We start from the raw sequence: 18,330 nt of genomic DNA on the forward strand, positions 1-18,330 counted from the left end.
TAGTGAGCTTGAATGACAAAGTACAAATGAGCTGAGAGAAAAACTGGATATAAGGGGAGTCAGGTGCGTACAAGAAAGAAGACAGTGGCGCTATGGGCATACTGAACATTCCAAGTTAATGAGAGAGTGAGACTAAGGAAGACTTGGGATGAAATGTAAAGGCTGATCAGAAGTTGCTGTACCTTACGGAGATGACAAAGATCATACTGTCTGGCACTACGTAGTGATGCAAAAGACATGTCTATCCATAACAACACATACCCTAACCCAAGGGTTATATTATGGCTAGAGCTAATATTTATTATGCTATTATAATAATTATTTAATTTCTTTTAAGTTATAGAAGAAATGATATTGCCTATATTTCTTGATGTTGAGTATCCCACTCTTATATTAGTAGAGTCTTACAGCTGTTTCCAGGATATTTTATATATCCCCTTCATCAGAGATGGTGTGAGAAAATGGTTAAGCAATAGTTATTCTAGATAAGATATGAAACAGAGAGTGAAATGGAGGAATGAAAATAGACATGAGATATGCAGGGATATTGCATCTGTAGATCCATTATTTAGGCAGAATGGCACTAGAATCTTATATATATACCATTCTAATTAAATAATGGAACTGGAGATACAATATCCCTGCATATCTCACGTCTATTTTCATTCCTCCATTTCACTCTCTATTTCATATCTTATCAAGAATAACTATTGCTTAACCATTTTCTCACACCATCTCCGATGAAATAGCTGTAAGACCTTCTATTTATAATATCCTGGAAATAGCTGTAAGACCTTCTATTTATAAATGTTCTATCTTTCACAGCCTTGGTTTTTTTTCATCTCATTCTGAAAATTTATATATATATATATATATATATATATATATATATATATATATATATATATATATATATATATATATATATATATATATATATGTATATATATATATATATATATATATATATATATATATATATTCAATGTGCTTCTTTTAGTTTCCATCAACCAAATCCACTCACAAGACCTTGGTTGGCCTGAACCTATAGTAGAAGACACTTGCCCAAGGTGCTATGCAGTGGGACTGAACCTGGAACCATGTGGTTGGTAAGCAAACTACTCACCACACAGCCACTCCTGCGCCTATACATACATATATATATATATATATATATATATATATATATATATATATATATATATATATATATATATATATATATATATATATATATATATATATATATATATATATATATATATATATATATATATATATATATATATATATATATATATATATATATATATATCTATATATATATATATATATATATGTATATATATATATATATATATATATATATTATATATTCAGGATTATTCAAAAAGAATGAACCAATTTCATTATGCAATATTTTAATAAGGAAAAGCAATAGAAAACTCCAGCTAAGTCACAAGTATTTACTCACAATCAACTTTTATTTCCTGTCTCACAAGTGTTCAATGTGGCCACCACCTGCAGCATGGGCAACATTAATGTGATAAGAGAATTCCTCTCAGACGTGTATTAGCATATCACAATCCATTGAGTTGATTGTTGTTGTTATTTGATGTTTAAGGTCATTGAGGTTAGTGGGTAGTGGTGGAACATAAACGTGATCTTTTACATATCCCCACAAGAAAAAATCTCACACAGTGGATCATTATATGCAGGTACGCGTTTGAGAGGAATTCTCTTATTGCATTGATGTTGCCAGTGCTGCAGGTGGTGGCCACACTGGACACTTGTAAGACAGGAAATAAAAGTTGATTGTAAGTAAATACTTGTGACTTAGCTGGAGTTTTCTATTGCTTTTCCTTATTAAAATATTGTATAATGAAATTGGTTCATTCTTTTTGAATAAACCTGTATATATATCTATATCTGTATCTATCTATCTATCTATCTATCTATCTATCTATCTATCTATCTATCTATCTATCTGTATATCTATCTATCTGTATATCTATCTATCTATCTATCTATCTATCTATCTATCTATCTATCTATCTATCTATCTATCTATCTATTTATCTATCTATCTATCTATCTATTTATCTATCTATCTATCTATCTATCTATCTATCTATCTATCTATCTATCTATCTATCTATCTATCTATCTCTTCTCACGGACGTGCTGTCACATCGGCTGCGAAGGTAAACGTTTATTTGACCATTTACTGTCCACATTTTGTTGGAATTTTTAAATAATTTTGTTGCGAAGCACCTAGGCTTCATTTGTGTGTATTTTCAAGGGCAGGAATTGACCCCCAGGGGCAGTTTCGGCCCTAGCAAAATACAAAAATTTCCTTCTTGACATTTGAAAAATGTCGAGAAACATAATTTTGGAACGCTTGTCTTGTTCTTTTGACAAGCATTTCCCGAGGCTTCAGATGCCAGAAGAGAAAAAAGAACAGAATAGCGCGTGCTCATGCAGTGACAGGAACGCAGTTGCTATAAACGTCACAAAGACTGTGAGTACAGCTACTAACAGCCCTCTCACCACCACCACCACCACCACCAACACCAACAACAAAAACAAAACTGTAACCAAGGTTACAAAACCATGCGTGAAAACCGTCACAAATGTCTCTGACGTAAGCACCACTGCTGCTGACGCCATCATCACCACCACCAACGACAACAACAACAACAACAACAACAGCAACAACGACAACAACAACAACAACAGCAACAACAAGGAAGTAAAGTTATCGGCCGTCAGCAATGACACCATCACCTGTTCAACAAACTCTGCTGCCACTACCACCACCTTTGAACCAGGCAGTACATACACCAACATAAACAAAAATATCCAGAAGAACATGTCCGCCAGCACAACAAAAACAAAAACACGAAGGGTGTGCTGTCAGGGCAAGGATGCGTGCTCTGAGGAATGAAGGTGTTGGAGCCGCACGAGAGGCCCGGGTGGCGGAGGCGCAGCGGGGTAACAGAGCCACCATCCGGTCTCTGGTAGACGAACAGGGGCGCGAATTGCTCGAGCCGAGCAAGATGTGCGAGGCGTTTCAGCGGCATTTTGCCCGACTGTTCGGGAGGAGTGGCGAGCGAGAAGGCAGGGTGGACTTTAGTGCCTACCTGCACAGCTTGCCACGACTCTCGGCAAGAGAGGCGGAGTGCTGCGAAGGGGTCATCACGGCGGAGGAGGTGAGGGACGCGATGGCGGGTTGCTCGACGGACAAATCTCCGGGTTTGGATGGTCTGCCCTACGAGCTTTACAACTGTATGCCAGACTTGTTTGGAGAAGTCTTGGCGGTCGTGTACTGCAACTGGCAGCAGAACGGGAGCATTCCCGGTTTTGTGAGCCGAGGAGCGGTAACGCTGCTGAAGAAAGATCCAAACAAGGGGGACGCCATAGATAACTTTAGGCCCATCACTCTGCTCAATGCAGACATGAAAATTTTGGCCAAGGTGTTAGCCAAGCGGTTGGCGCTTGTCATCGAGAAACTGGTCGGCACGGAGCAGACGTGCGCCGTGCCGGGCCGGAGCATCCATGACAACCTCCATCTGATGCGCTACATCATAGAGAGGGTAGTTAAGGAACCTGGCATGGGTGGGGCCCTGATCAATTTGGATCAATCGAAAGCTTTCGATAGGGTAGACCATCGATACTTGGAGGCCGTCCTCGAAGCGGCCGGCTTCGGTCCCGTTTTCCGCGGCTGGATGGCTGCCTTGTACACAGGCATCCGTTCGGTTGTTCGCGTCAATGGACGTCTATCGGGACCCTTCGACATTGCACGTTCGGTTCGTCAGGGATGCCCCCTGTCGCCGCTCCTGTACGTATTGACTCTCGAGCCACTACTGCGGAAGCTGGCGACGCTGAGGGGCATCCCGCGAGAACTGGGGTGCGGGACGAGCGTGTCGGCATACGCGGACGACGTCACCGTAATAGCGTCTAGCCACGAGCACATCGAGCTTGTCGGCGAGACGCTGAAAGACTACGAAGCGGTGACGGGAGCGAAAATCAACCGGGATAAGTCGGTGGGTTTGCTGCTCGGCACCTGGAGAAGCAAGCCCATACCGTCCGGCAGCGCCTCAGTAGTGGGACGCTGGACGGACGGACGGTCCGGTCAAGTTGCTCGGAGTCTGGTTCGGTCCGGACCTGCAAACGGAGAAGAACTGGGACGAGATAACGAGTAGGGTGGCCACTCTCTGCCGGCAATGGTCCGAGAGGAAGCTGTCCCTAAAAGGTCGGGCGGAGGTGGCGAACGCGTACATCGCGTCCGTCATCGAATACCGCCTGACCGTCGTGCCTTGTCCCGATCGCGCCATCACCGAAATGGAGCGCATCCTCTTCCGCTTTTTGTGGAAAGGAAGCGTTCCGATGGTGAGGCGATCCGTTTGTTGCCAACACCCGCTGAAAGGAGGGCTGGGCATGCCGTGGTTGATGATGCGCAGACATGCGCTGAGACTGCGACATCTCCGGCTCTACGTAGACGACGGTGAGCAGGTGTGGTCGCCGTTTGTGCGACGCGCTTTCCCGCAGCTCGTCTCCATGACCGAGCTGCAGTCGTGGATCAAAAAGAGGCCGAGGAATGGCGAATGGCACCGTGAGTGTCGCGTTGCTCTGCAACAACTTTGCCGTCCCGGGTCGACCTTGAGCGGCTGCATCACAACGAAGTCATTCTATAGGGGATTAGTGGAGGGCAGGTACGACGACGATCTCGGGGCGAACCTGGGCGTCGACGAGGAATACCTGACCCGCCTGTTCAGGACGACTTTCGGGCCGGGACCTATGGACAACTTCCAGAGATCCCTGGCCTGGCAGTGTTACCGAGAGGCGCTACCCGTTCGGGATAAGCTCTATAGACACGGCTCGCGAAATGTGGGGCCGACCTGCCCGAGATGCGGTCAGAGCGATGAAACCGTTCTGCACGCACTCGTGCAGTGTCCAACCATTTCGGAGCTGTGGGCTTATGTCGAACGACTGCTGTCGCGTGTGGGACGAGTCGGTTTATCAACCGAGTCTATCGTCAATATCGTCACGCCTCCTTCCTTTAAACGGGAAGGAAGAGCTGTATTTATCGTACTTGTGGCTATGGCCAAAGAATGCATCTGGTGGACGCGTCTGAAAGGATTAGAGACAAATACTTTCCTCTCTGGTCAATCTCTCATCAACTTTTTCAAGTATCACTTGAAAAGGAAGGTGAGAGTAGAGAGGCAAGTGTTGTCTAGCAAATGTTTCGAAAAAAGATGGATACATGTAGCAAGAATGGCACGTATAAATGACGAAGCCACCTTGACCATGATTCTATAAAACGTTTTAAAATTTTGTAAACAGAGAAATTTTATTTAACAAACTGTGACGCTAAAGACCGAGGTTACCGTGGTCTTTTCGTAGGTTTTTCTTTCCACGGATAACCTCCCCATTTATTGGGAATTTTTTGTATTATTTCGTATTTTTTGTAAATACCCCAAACGTTTTGCGATGTTTTTTTTTTTTTTTTTTTTTTTTTTCCATCGTTGTCCCCACTTTTGTTTTTTTTTTCTGCTTTGTTTTCGACCCCCTAGAAAAGAAAAACTCTACATTTGTATTTTGTCCCCTCTGTGTTGAGCCCTGTGTGGCTAATAAAGAAACCTATCTATCTATCTATCTATCTATCTATCTATCTATCTATCTATCTATCTATCTATTTATCTATCTATCTATCTATCTATCTATCTCTTCTCACGGACGTGCTGTCACATCGGCTGCGAAGGTAAACGTTTATTTGACCTTTTATTGCCCATATTTTGTTGGAATTTTTGTATATAAGGTGTGTGAAGCACCAAACTTTCTTTTTATTGTGTTTTCAAGGTAGGAATTGGCCCTTTGGGGGCAGTTTCAACTTTTTTAAAATTATATATTTTCTTCTCGACATTGAAAAATGTCGAGAAACATAGTCATAGAACGCTGGACAGAAACTTTAATGAACGAACATTTTCCTAGACTTGAGACGCTAGGAGAACAAAAAAATAAATCATGCACGCGCACACACACCAAAACAATAACAGACATCGAGAAAAAGAATGAAGCAACAGATTCTAAAGTCAAAGCTGTCAACGTCATCGATACTGTTAAAAGCCCTGTCACCACCAACAACACCAACAACAAAAACAAAACTGTAACCAAGGTTACAAAACCATGCGTAAAAACCGTCACAAATATCTCTGATGTAAGCACCTTTGCTGCTGACGCCATCATCACCACCACCACCAACAACAACGATAACAACAACAACAAAAGTAGCAGCAGCAGCAGCAACAGTTCAACTCAACCTTTACTCTCTTCACAAACAGCAAGCGAAAGAGAGGAAGGAAAAATGAACAGAAGCCACAACACCACAACCACCACCACCACCAACAACAACAACAACAAAAACTTTGCAGACATGCTAAAACAAAAAAAAGAAACTTTACATTTTACAAACAAAGAACTTATAGAGACCAGGTCCCTTTTTTCTACGTCCGGACAAAATTTAATTTTACATACCCCAAAAGAAGTGAGAGAAGACGTGGAAAAAAGAACCATCATTTACAAAATAATAAGAAAAAGTAAAAAATTAACAAATCCAATTACAAAAACAGAAATTGAGAAATGTGCCAAAAAAATCATGAAAATTAAAGAATATATAAACTGGGGTTTGCAATTTAATACAGTACAATTTCGTTTCAATAATGAAGAAGAGGCGAAATTGTATAGTATGGAAGCCTTACAAAATGATGAACTAATCATGGTCCCATACTACATGGGACAGAGAGTGAGTAGAATAAAAATAAATAATGTCCCTCCGGAAATTGAGTCCAAGTGGATTACTTCGGCGATATGTTTTCATTTGAAAACAATAAATGTGTTAGAAACCACTGTTGTTCATAATAACAGCTGGACCGGAAAAAGCATTGAAATTTTGATCCAGATGGATCAAGATTCACTGGAAAAGTTGCCGAATGTGATTCACTTGGAAAATGGACAAAGCCTCTATGTGGTGGCGGAGGGTAAAAAACCGCTTTGCTACCTCTGCGGAAGCCAAGAACACCTAATTTCAAAGTGCGTTTTGGCACAAAAAAAGAAACAAGAACAGTTACAACCAAAACAAAAAATAAATAAAAAAACAACCTTTGCTACCAACACCACCAAACCCACAAGTGATCATCAACAAAGTAAACCAAACGACATCACCATCAACACCAAGAAAAGAAAAAACACCACCACAATCAACTCCAACACCAAAACCAATTAGGGAAACAACACCACCACCAACATCAAAAGATAGACCAACACCAATACCAAGAACAACAACGAAGAAAACAAACATCAACGAAGAAAAAACAAATGCAAAACCTAAATCCCCAACAACACACACACCACACAATACAGGCATAGAACCTGATGCCTTGCCCTTACCCCCCTCTGATCTGTCGGACTTTTCGTCAAACGATGACAGTCCAGTGGAATGGCAGATAGCCACAGGGGGTAAGAGAAAAAGATTAAAAAAGACAAAACCAAGCACAAGCAAAGCAGGGAGGTACACAAACCCTGAAAGCCCCTTACAAAACCAAACTAACACCAACACCAACACCACAAAAACGCATACAATGCTCTCGGCCATAAACACAAAAGACATAAAATTAATGGAGTATATTGCATATCACACAAACATATGTGAAGATGACATGAAAACAAACAATCATCCAAGAACAACACCACCAGAACATATAAAAATATTACATTTGACACCAACACAGCACCACACACTCAAATCCCTCTATCCAAATGCGGTAGGGGGTTTCCAAAAATACCTCTCTAAAAAATTATACAAAGACTTACTCATAGACACTTCTAAGGAGGAACAGTGTAAAACTGTCGAAATGAGTAAGTAACCTTCTCTCTCGACTCTTTACACTTTTCGACTAAATTATGCTTAAAATAGGTTGTGTAAATGTACGTGGCTTGGCGTCAGCTTGGAAGCAAGGATATCTTCTAAATGACATCAGGTCACAGAACATAGAAATAATAGCTATCAGTGAAACCAGACTCAGTAACCCGCGGACCCTCAAGTCCATGTTTGGCGGACAATTCGACATTTATTTTTCTCCCTGTCTGCCAAACATGGGTGGTGGTGGTACCGCGGTGTTTTTTCGAAAGAGTCTGAACCTAAAAGTAAGGCCAATATTCCTAGACCCGGAGGGTAGGCTGGTTGTCGTGGACGTCGATGGTACAAACGGATGTGCTTTCCGTCTGATGGCAGTGTATGCACCGTCCTTAACGGGTCGGGCGGATTTCTTTAGACGTCTAGAGTTTTTCCTGGGAACGTCAAGACCTTTACTATTAGTAGGGGACTGGAACGCTACCTTGGACACGCATCTAGACTATGTGGGAATGGATAGGAGTAGAAGGGGATGTAAGTGCCTTAAAGACCTGCTCAGACGTTTCCATTTGTCTGACAGGTTCCGACTCGACTATCCGAACGTGCCAACGTGGACTTGGACAAACCGCGTCGGATCGTCGAGATCGTATCTAGATAGAGTTCTATGTAGGACAGCGGATAGAGTTAGTGTAGGATGTCCACAATTTAAAATAGTCAGCTACACGGATCACAAATTTGTGACGTGTACGCTCGACTTAGATAAAACACATAGGCAGGGTCCCGGTTACTGGAAACTGAACGCTTCGCTCTTAGCGCGGCAAGTTTACAGGAACCGGATTAACGAATTAATTAAGAGGGCGTTAACAGGAGCCATCGTTAACAACCGATGGTGGTTTGCCCTGAAAATAGCAATTAAATCGGAATCTATTAGGTTTAGTAAAGAACTAGCGATAGATCGAAATAGAATAGAGGGAGACTTAGTCAAGAAACTAGAAGAGGCACTTACAACTGGCAGCGCAACCAACGTTTTGGCAGCGAGGATGGCCCTCGATCAACACCTCAACGCCAAACACGAAGGTTGCGTCGTCAGAGCTAAAATGCGTGCCTTAAGGAACGAAGGGATCGAAGCTGCGCGAGAAGCCCGGGTGGCGGAGGCGCAACGCGGTGACAGAGCCACTATTCGGTCTCTAATTGATGAACAAGGATGCAGTTTACTCGAACCCGAAAGGATGTGTGGGGCCTTTCAACAGCACTTTGCTCGACTGTTTGGTGCGAGCGGTGGGTCGGAACGCAGGATGGACTTCAGTGCCTACCTGACTGGCCTGCCGCGGCTCACGGCGGGAGAAGCAGAGTGTTGTGAGGGTCCCATCACAGCTGCTGAAATAAGGGATGCTATGGCGGGCTGCGCGAGGGATAAGTCGCCTGGATTGGATGGTCTACCCTACGAGCTGTATTGCCAAATGCCAGACTTGTTTGGAGACCTCTTGGCATCAGTCTACTGCAACTGGCAACAAAACGGGAGAATTCCCAGTTTCGTGAGCCGAGGTGCAGTGACATTGCTGAAGAAAGACCCAAACAAGGGGAATTTTATAGATAATTTCAGGCCCATCACTCTGCTCAACGCAGATTTGAAAATTTTGGCCAAAGTAATAGCCGAGAGGTTGGCGCTTGTCATCGATAAACTGGTCGACAAGGCGCAAACATGCGCAGTGCCGGGCAGAAGCATCCATGACAACCTCCACCTCATGCGCTACATCATGGACAGGGTAGTTAAGGATCCTGGCATGGGTGGGGCGTTGATCAATTTAGATCAATCTAAAGCCTTCGATAGGGTGGACCATCGATACCTGGCGGCCGTCCTCAGGGCGGCTGGCTTTGGTCCCGTTTTCCGCGGTTGGATCGCTGCCTTGTATAGCGGCATCCGATCGGTAATTCGGGTGAACGGTCACCTGTCAAAACCTTTCGACATCAAGCGTTCGGTCCGTCAGGGATGTCCCCTGTCGGCGCTTCTGTATGTATTGACGCTTGAACCACTACTGCGGAAGCTGGCGACACTGAGGGGTATCCCACGGGAGCTGGGTTGCGGGACGAGCGTGTCTGCATATGCGGACGATGTCACCGTCATAGTGTCGAGCGAAAAGCACGTCGAGATGCTAAGCGAGACACTTAAAGAATACGAAACGGTGACAGGAGCAAAACTTAACCCGGAAAAGTCGGTGGGTTTGCTACTCGGCACCTGGAGAAGCAAGCCTATACCGTCCAACAGTGACTCCGTAGTGGGACGCTGGACGGACGGACCGGTTAAACTGCTCGGGGTCTGGTTCAATCCGGACCTCCAGATGGATAAGAACTGGGACGAAATCACCAGTAGAGTAATCAAACTCAGCCAAACATGGGCCGAGAGAAAGTTATCTCTAAAAGGTCGGGCGGAGGTGGCTAATGCGTATATCGCATCAGTCATTGATTACCGCCTGACCGTCGTACCTTGTCCCAATGCCACCATCACGAAACTAGAACGCATACTCTTCCGCTTTCTGTGGAAGGGTGGCGTTCCGATGGTGAGGCGATCCATTTGCTGTCAACAACCGTTACATGGAGGACTGGGAATGCCGTGGTTAATGATGCGCAGACATGCGCTGAGACTGCGGCATCTCTGGAACTTCATTGAAGACGGTGAACAGGTGTGGGCGCCGTTTGTGAGGCTCGCCTTCCCGCAGCTCGTCTCACTCACCGAACTGCAAACATGGATCAAAAAGAGACCGAAACTGGGCGATTGGCACCGCGAGTGTCGCCAAGCTCTACAACAGCTCTGCCGTCCGGGATCAAACTTGTGCAACTTACAAACGACCAATGCGTTCTATAGAGGACTAGTGGAGGGGAGGTCCGACGACACTCTCGGGGCAAACCTGGGTGTCGACGAGAAATTCCTAACTCGCCTTTTCAAGACAACGTTCGGGCCGGGGCCTATGGATAATTTCCAGAGATCCCTGGCTTGGCAATGCTATCGGGACGCACTACCAGTTCGAGAGAAGGTCTACAGACACGGTTCGAAAACCACCGGACCGACCTGCCCGAGATGCGGTCAGAGCGACGAAACCGTTCTGCACGCACTCGTGCAGTGTCCAGATATTTCAGAGCTGTGGACCTTCGTCGAACGGCTGCTGTCGCGTGTGGGACGAGCCCGCTTATCGGCCGAGTCTATCGTGAATATTGTTCCGCCACCTTCCTTTAAACGGGAAGGAAAAACGGTTTACGTAACACTGATAGCTATGGCGAAAGAATGTGTGTGGTGGACGCGTTTGAAAGGTTTACAAACAAACACTTTCCTCTCTGGTCAGTCCCTCGTCAACTTTTTCAAGTACCACTTGAAAAGGAGGATGAGGATAGAGAGGAAAGCGTTGTCGAATGAAAGCTTCAATAAAAAATGGGTAAATGTGGCAAAATTGGTGAGTATGAAAGACGACACCATTTTAAGCATTAATTTGTAACAAAAAGAGAAAACGAGAGAAAAGGTACTTACTTTTATGTACATTTTGAACTGCCTGAGGTGACCTTGGTGCTTTTTTGTAGGTTTTTCACTCCAAGGATACACCTAAACTGTAAACAATATTTATTCCCGTTTTTGGGAAGATTTATAATTTTTGCACACCACACACCCCAACGATTACAATCCCTATTGATTTGACTTTTCTTTGTGTGTCCCACCCAGCCCACCTCGAAAATGAAAAACTCTACGCTTGTATTTCGTCCAATTTCTGTGTTCAGCCCTGTGTTGCTATAATAAAAACATATCTATCTATCTATCTATCTATCTATCTATCTATCTATCTATCTATCTATCTATCTATCTATCTATCTATCTATCTATCTATCTATCTCTTCTCACGGACGTGCTGTCACATCGGCTGCGAAGGTAAACGTTTATTTGACCTTTTACTGTCCACATTTTGTTGGAATTTTTAAATAATTTTGTTGCGAAGCACCTAGGCTTCATTTGTGTGTATTTTCAAGGGCAGGAATTGACCCCCAGGGGCAGTTTCGGCCCTAGCAAAATACAAAAATTTCCTTCTTGACATTTGAAAAATGTCGAGAAACATAATTTTGGAACGCTTGTCTTGTTCTTTTGACAAGCATTTCCCGAGGCTTCAGATGCCAGAAGAGAAAAAAGAACAGAATAGCGCGTGCTCATGCAGTGACACGAACGCAGTTGCTATAAACGTCACAAAGACTGTGAGTACAGCTACTAACAGCCCTCTCACCACCACCACCACCACCACCACCACCAACACCAACAACAAAAACAAAACTATAACCAAGGTTACAAAACCATGCGTGAAAACCGTCACAAATGTCTCTGACGTAAGCACCACTGCTGCTGACGCCATCATCACCACCACCAACGACAACAACAACAACAACAACAACAACAGCAACAACGACAACAACAACAACAACAGCAACAACAAGGAAGTAAAGTTATCGGCCGTCAGCAATGACACCATCACCTGTTCAACAAACTCTGCTGCCACTACCACCACCTTTGAACCAGGCAGTACATACACCAACATAAACAAAAATATCCAGAAGAACATGTCCGCCAGCACAACAAAAACAAATTTCGTAAATGCTCTAAAGGAAAAAAGAACAACAGTGACATTCACACAAAAACAAATAAAAGACACAAAATCCCTTCTTACGAAAGAAGGAGATGATGTCAGAATTAACATCCCAAAAGATATTATAGAAATGAAAAACAAAAAGTGCATCATTTATAAACTGGTAAACACAAAAACCAGACGTGTAGAAAATGTTAGCACAGATAAAATTGAAGTTTGTCTTAGAAAAATTTGGCCTTATCAGAATCATGTCACCTGGGGAAGGAAATTTGGAACGGTGCAAGTAAGGTTTCTGGATGAAAATTTAGCTAAACAATTTTCGACACTCTCTCTCCGCACAGATGACTTGGTAATGATACCGAGTTATCTAGGACAGAGAGTGACCAAAGTTATGATAAAAAATGTGCCATCGGAGGTGGACACCCAATGGCTGATATCGGCCGTGTGCCTGGAAATGGAGGAGGCAAATATTTTGGAGATTACGGTCGGAGAGGAAAAGAACTGGGGAGGGAAAAATCTGGAAATCCTTCTCCACATCACGGAGGAGGCTTCACAGAAAATTCCTCCAAACATTAGATTGGCAGAGGACCACAAGCTGTATGTGGTGGTAGAGGGCAGGCGACCTCGCTGTTACCTATGCAACAGCGAAGCACATCTGAAAAAGGACTGCCCTCTGGCCGCTAAACAAAAACAACAACAACAACAACAACAACAACAACAACAACAGAAGCAACTACCAAATACCCCCAACAGAAAAACCTTACTACCAACACCACCAGCAACGCAAAAAACAACAACAGAAATATCAGCAATAACCACAACAGAAAAGACAACAGAAACTGCAAAAACAGAAGAAAAAAAAGAAAATTCCAAGACTGCCTCTCCCTCCCCCATATCACATACACCACACACAAATAACAATCAGCCAACATCAATAAAAACAGCAACACAAACATTCACAGAAACACACACAGACGCACAAAATTTGCCGTTACCTCTTTCTGACTCCTCAGATCTCCCATCATCCGATGAAGAGAGTGGGGAGGAGTGGAAAATAGCTACGAAAGGAAAGAGGAAGCGCAGTAAGAAGAAAACAAAACAAAATGCAAACACAAACAAAGCAGGGAGATTCACATCTCCCGAAAATACTACTAACACCAATAGTAATATAAAAAAAACAATGCTAACAGCAATAGACAGTACAAACACAGAGTTGATGAATTACATCAACTCTAAAACAAACATCACAAATAACGATATCAAAACCAACAACCACCCACGTACAACACCGCCAAAACACATTAAAATTATTCATGTAACACCAGCATTACACAACATAATAAAATCCCTCTACCCCAACTCGGTAGGGGGATTCCAGAAATATTTGTGCAAGAAATTGTACAATAGCCTCCTTGGTGAAAAATCCAAGGAGGAAACAAAACTTTCTAACGGCAAGTAACACTCTGTTCTTTTGTTTTGTGCTTTAAAGCACACGTATAAATAGAATCATGGTGAAGATTGGTTGTGTGAATGTGCGTGGCTTAGGGTCCCCTTGGAAACAAGGGTACCTCTTAAATGACATCAAGTCACACAATTTGGATATCATAGCCATTAGTGAGACCAGACTCCATGAACCGCGGGCCCTAAAGTCCATGTTTGGCTGACAGTTTAACATTTATTTTTCTCCCTGTCTGCCGAGGATGGGCGGTAGTGGCACGGCGGTTCTTTTTCGCAAGAGTCTGGATCTCCAAGTAAAGACGATATTTACGGACCCGGAGGGTAGACTGGTTGTCCTAGATGTGGACGGCAGCGATGGAGGCGCTTTTCGGTTGCTGGCAGTTTATGTGCCTCCTTTAACAGGTCGGTCAGACTTCTTTCGACGTCTAGAAGTATTCCTGGGAACGTCTCGTCCCTTACTTTTAGTGGGGGATTGGAATGCTACCTTGGACACGCATCTAGACTACGTGGGGAGTGACAAAACTAGAAGGGGATGCAAAGGCCTCATAGACCTGCTCAGACGCTTCCAGTTGTCTGACAGGTACCGACTCGACCACCCAAATGTGCCAACGTGGACTTGGAGCAACCGCATTGGGTCGTCGAGATCGTATCTAGATAGGATAGTGTGTAGGACAAGAGATAGAGATAGTTTAGGATGTCCACAGTTCCACATAGTCAGCTACACGGATCACAAACTTGTGACGTGTACGCTAGACTTAGATAAGGCACATAGGCAGGGTCCCGGTTACTGGAAACTAAACGCGTCTTTCCCGTCGAGACAGGTTTTCAGAGACCGGATTAGCACGTTAGTAAAGAGGGCTTTGACGGGAGCCATCGTCAACAACAAATGGTGGTTTGCCCTCAAGAGAGCAGTGAGGGCGGAAGCAATAAGGTATAGCAGGGCACTAGCTGTAGAGAGGAACAGAGAAGAGGGGGAGCTAGTGATAAAGTTAGAAGAGGCATTGCGAAGTGGCATCGCATCCGACGTTTTAGCGGCGAGGTTGGCCCTCGACCAACACTTCAATGCTAAACGCGAAGGGTGTGCTGTCAGGGCAAGGATGCGTGCTCTGAGGAATGAAGGTGTTGGAGCCGCACGAGAGGCCCGGGTGGCGGAGGCGCAGCGGGGTAACAGAGCCACCATCCGGTCTCTGGTAGACGAACAGGGGCGCGAATTGCTCGAGCCGAGCAAGATGTGCGAGGCGTTTCAGCGGCATTTTGCCCGACTGTTCGGGAGGAGTGGCGAGCGAGAAGGCAGGGTGGACTTTAGTGCCTACCTGCACAGCTTGCCACGACTCTCGGCAAGAGAGGCGGAGTGCTGCGAAGGGGTCATCACGGCGGAGGAGGTGAGGGACGCGATGGCGGGTTGCTCGACGGACAAATCTCCGGGTTTGGATGGTCTGCCCTACGAGCTTTACAACTGTATGCCAGACTTGTTTGGAGAAGTCTTGGCGGTCGTGTACTGCAACTGGCAGCAGAACGGGAGCATTCCCGGTTTTGTGAGCCGAGGAGCGGTAACGCTGCTGAAGACAGATCCAAACAAGGGGGACGCCATAGATAACTTTAGGCCCATCACTCTGCTCAATGCAGACATGAAAATTTTGGCCAAGGTGTTAGCCAAGCGGTTGGCGCTTGTCATCGAGAAACTGGTCGGCACGGAGCAGACGTGCGCCGTGCCGGGCCGGAGCATCCATGACAACCTCCATCTGATGCGCTACATCATAGAGAGGGTAGTTAAGGAACCTGGCATGGGTGGGGCCCTGATCAATTTGGATCAATCGAAAGCTTTCGATAGGGTAGACCATCGATACTTGGAGGCCGTCCTCGAAGCGGCCGGCTTCGGTCCCGTTTTCCGCGGCTGGATGGCTGCCTTGTACACAGGCATCCGTTCGGTTGTTCGCGTCAATGGACGTCTATCGGGACCCTTCGACATTGCACGTTCGGTTCGTCAGGGATGCCCCCTGTCGCCGCTCCTGTACGTATTGACTCTCGAGCCACTACTGCGGAAGCTGGCGACGCTGAGGGGCATCCCGCGAGAACTGGGGTGCGGGACGAGCGTGTCGGCATACGCGGACGACGTCACCGTCATAGCGTCTAGCCACGAGCACATCGAGCTTGTCGGCGAGACGCTGAAAGACTACGAAGCGGTGACGGGAGCGAAAATCAACCGGGATAAGTCGGTGGGTTTGCTGCTCGGCACCTGGAGAAGCAAGCCCATACCGTCCGGCAGCGCCTCAGTAGTGGGACGCTGGACGGACGGACGGTCCGGTCAAGTTGCTCGGAGTCTGGTTCGGTCCGGACCTGCAAACGGAGAAGAACTGGGACGAGATAACGAGTAGGGTGGCCACTCTCTGCCGGCAATGGTCCGAGAGGAAGCTGTCCCTAAAAGGTCAGGCGGAGGTGGCGAACGCGTACATCGCGTCCGTCATCGAATACCGCCTGACCGTCGTGCCTTGTCCCGATCGCGCCATCACCGAAATGGAGCGCATCCTCTTCCGCTTTTTGTGGAAAGGAAGCGTTCCGATGGTGAGGCGATCCGTTTGTTGCCAACACCCGCTGAAAGGAGGGCTGGGCATGCCGTGGTTGATGATGCGCAGACATGCGCTGAGACTGCGACATCTCCGGCTCTACGTAGACGACGGTGAGCAGGTGTGGTCGCCGTTTGTGCGACGCGCTTTCCCGCAGCTCGTCTCCATGACCGAGCTGCAGTCGTGGATCAAAAAGAGGCCGAGGAATGGCGAATGGCACCGTGAGTGTCGCGTTGCTCTGCAACAACTTTGCCGTCCCGGGTCGACCTTGAGCGGCTGCATCACAACGAAGTCATTCTATAGGGGATTAGTGGAGGGCAGGTACGACGACGATCTCGGGGCGAACCTGGGCGTCGACGAGGAATACCTGACCCGCCTGTTCAGGACGACTTTCGGGCCGGGACCTATGGACAACTTCCAGAGATCCCTGGCCTGGCAGTGTTACCGAGAGGCGCTACCCGTTCGGGATAAGCTCTATAGACACGGCTCGCGAAATGTGGGGCCGACCTGCCCGAGATGCGGTCAGAGCGATGAAACCGTTCTGCACGCACTCGTGCAGTGTCCAACCATTTCGGAGCTGTGGGCTTATGTCGAACGACTGCTGTCGCGTGTGGGACGAGTCGGTTTATCAACCGAGTCTATCGTCAATATCGTCACGCCTCCTTCCTTTAAACGGGAAGGAAGAGCTGTATTTATCGTACTTGTGGCTATGGCCAAAGAATGCATCTGGTGGACGCGTCTGAAAGGATTAGAGACAAATACTTTCCTCTCTGGTCAATCTCTCATCAACTTTTTCAAGTATCACTTGAAAAGGAAGGTGAGAGTAGAGAGGCAAGTGTTGTCTAGCAAATGTTTCGAAAAAAGATGGATACATGTAGCAAGAATGGCACGTATAAATGACGAAGCCACCTTGACCATGATTCTATAAAACGTTTTAAAATTTTGTAAACAGAGAAATTTTATTTAACAAACTGTGACGCTAAAGACCGAGGTTACCGTGGTCTTTTCGTAGGTTTTTCTTTCCACGGATAACCTCCCCATTTATTGGGAATTTTTGTATTATTTCGTATTTTTTGTAAATACCCCAAACGTTTTGCGATGTTTTTTTTTTTTTTTTTTTTTTTTTTCATCGTTGTCCCCACTTTTGTTTTTTTTTCTGCTTTGTTTTCGACCCCCTCGAAAAGAAAAACTCTACATTTGTATTTTGTCCCCTCTGTGTTGAGCCCTGTGTGGCTAATAAAGAAACCTATCTCTTCTCACGGACGTGCTGTCACATCGGCTGCGAAGGTAAACGTTTATTTGACCTTTTACTGTCCACATTTTGTTGGAATTTTTAAATAATTTTGTTGCGAAGCACCTAGGCTTCATTTGTGTGTATTTTCAAGGGCAGGAATTGACCCCCAGGGGCAGTTTCGGCCCTAGCAAAATACAAAAATTTCCTTCTTGACATTTGAAAAATGTCGAGAAACATAATTTTGGAACGCTTGTCTTGTTCTTTTGACAAGCATTTCCCGAGGCTTCAGATGCCAGAAGAGAAAAAAGAACAGAATAGCGCGTGCTCATGCAGTGACAGGAACGCAGTTGCTATAAACGTCACAAAGACTGTGAGTACAGCTACTAACAGTCCTCTCACCACCACCACCACCACCACCACCAACACCAACACCAACAACTAAAACAAAACTGTAACCAAGGTTACAAAACCATGCGTGAAAACCGTCACAAATGTCTCTGACGTAAGCACCACTGCTGCTGACGCCATCATCACCACCACCAACGA

At 45.5% G+C, this 18,330-nt stretch overlaps 1 long non-coding RNA gene across 2 annotated transcripts in view; it reads right to left on the minus strand.

Annotated features, from left to right (window-relative positions):
- Positions 1-18,104, minus strand: part of LOC149132165 (uncharacterized) — a 29,548-nt gene extending 11,444 nt beyond the window's left edge. Inside the window, exons 1-2 of one of the 2 annotated variants that reach the window (XR_016244719.1) lie at positions 17,797-18,104; positions 11,433-11,768 (exon numbers count right to left, since the gene is read on the minus strand). This is a non-coding gene — a long non-coding RNA (uncharacterized LOC149132165). Of the gene's footprint in view, positions 1-11,432; positions 11,773-17,796 lie in introns of both variants that reach the window. The other variant, XR_016244718.1, reaches the window with a different exon arrangement.
- Positions 18,105-18,330: the final 226 nt, after the last annotated feature.

Source organism: Octopus bimaculoides, chromosome Z (genome assembly GCF_046866305.1).
Source record: "Octopus bimaculoides isolate indiv1 chromosome Z, ASM4686630v1, whole genome shotgun sequence".
NCBI lineage: Eukaryota > Metazoa > Mollusca > Cephalopoda > Octopoda > Octopodidae > Octopus > Octopus bimaculoides.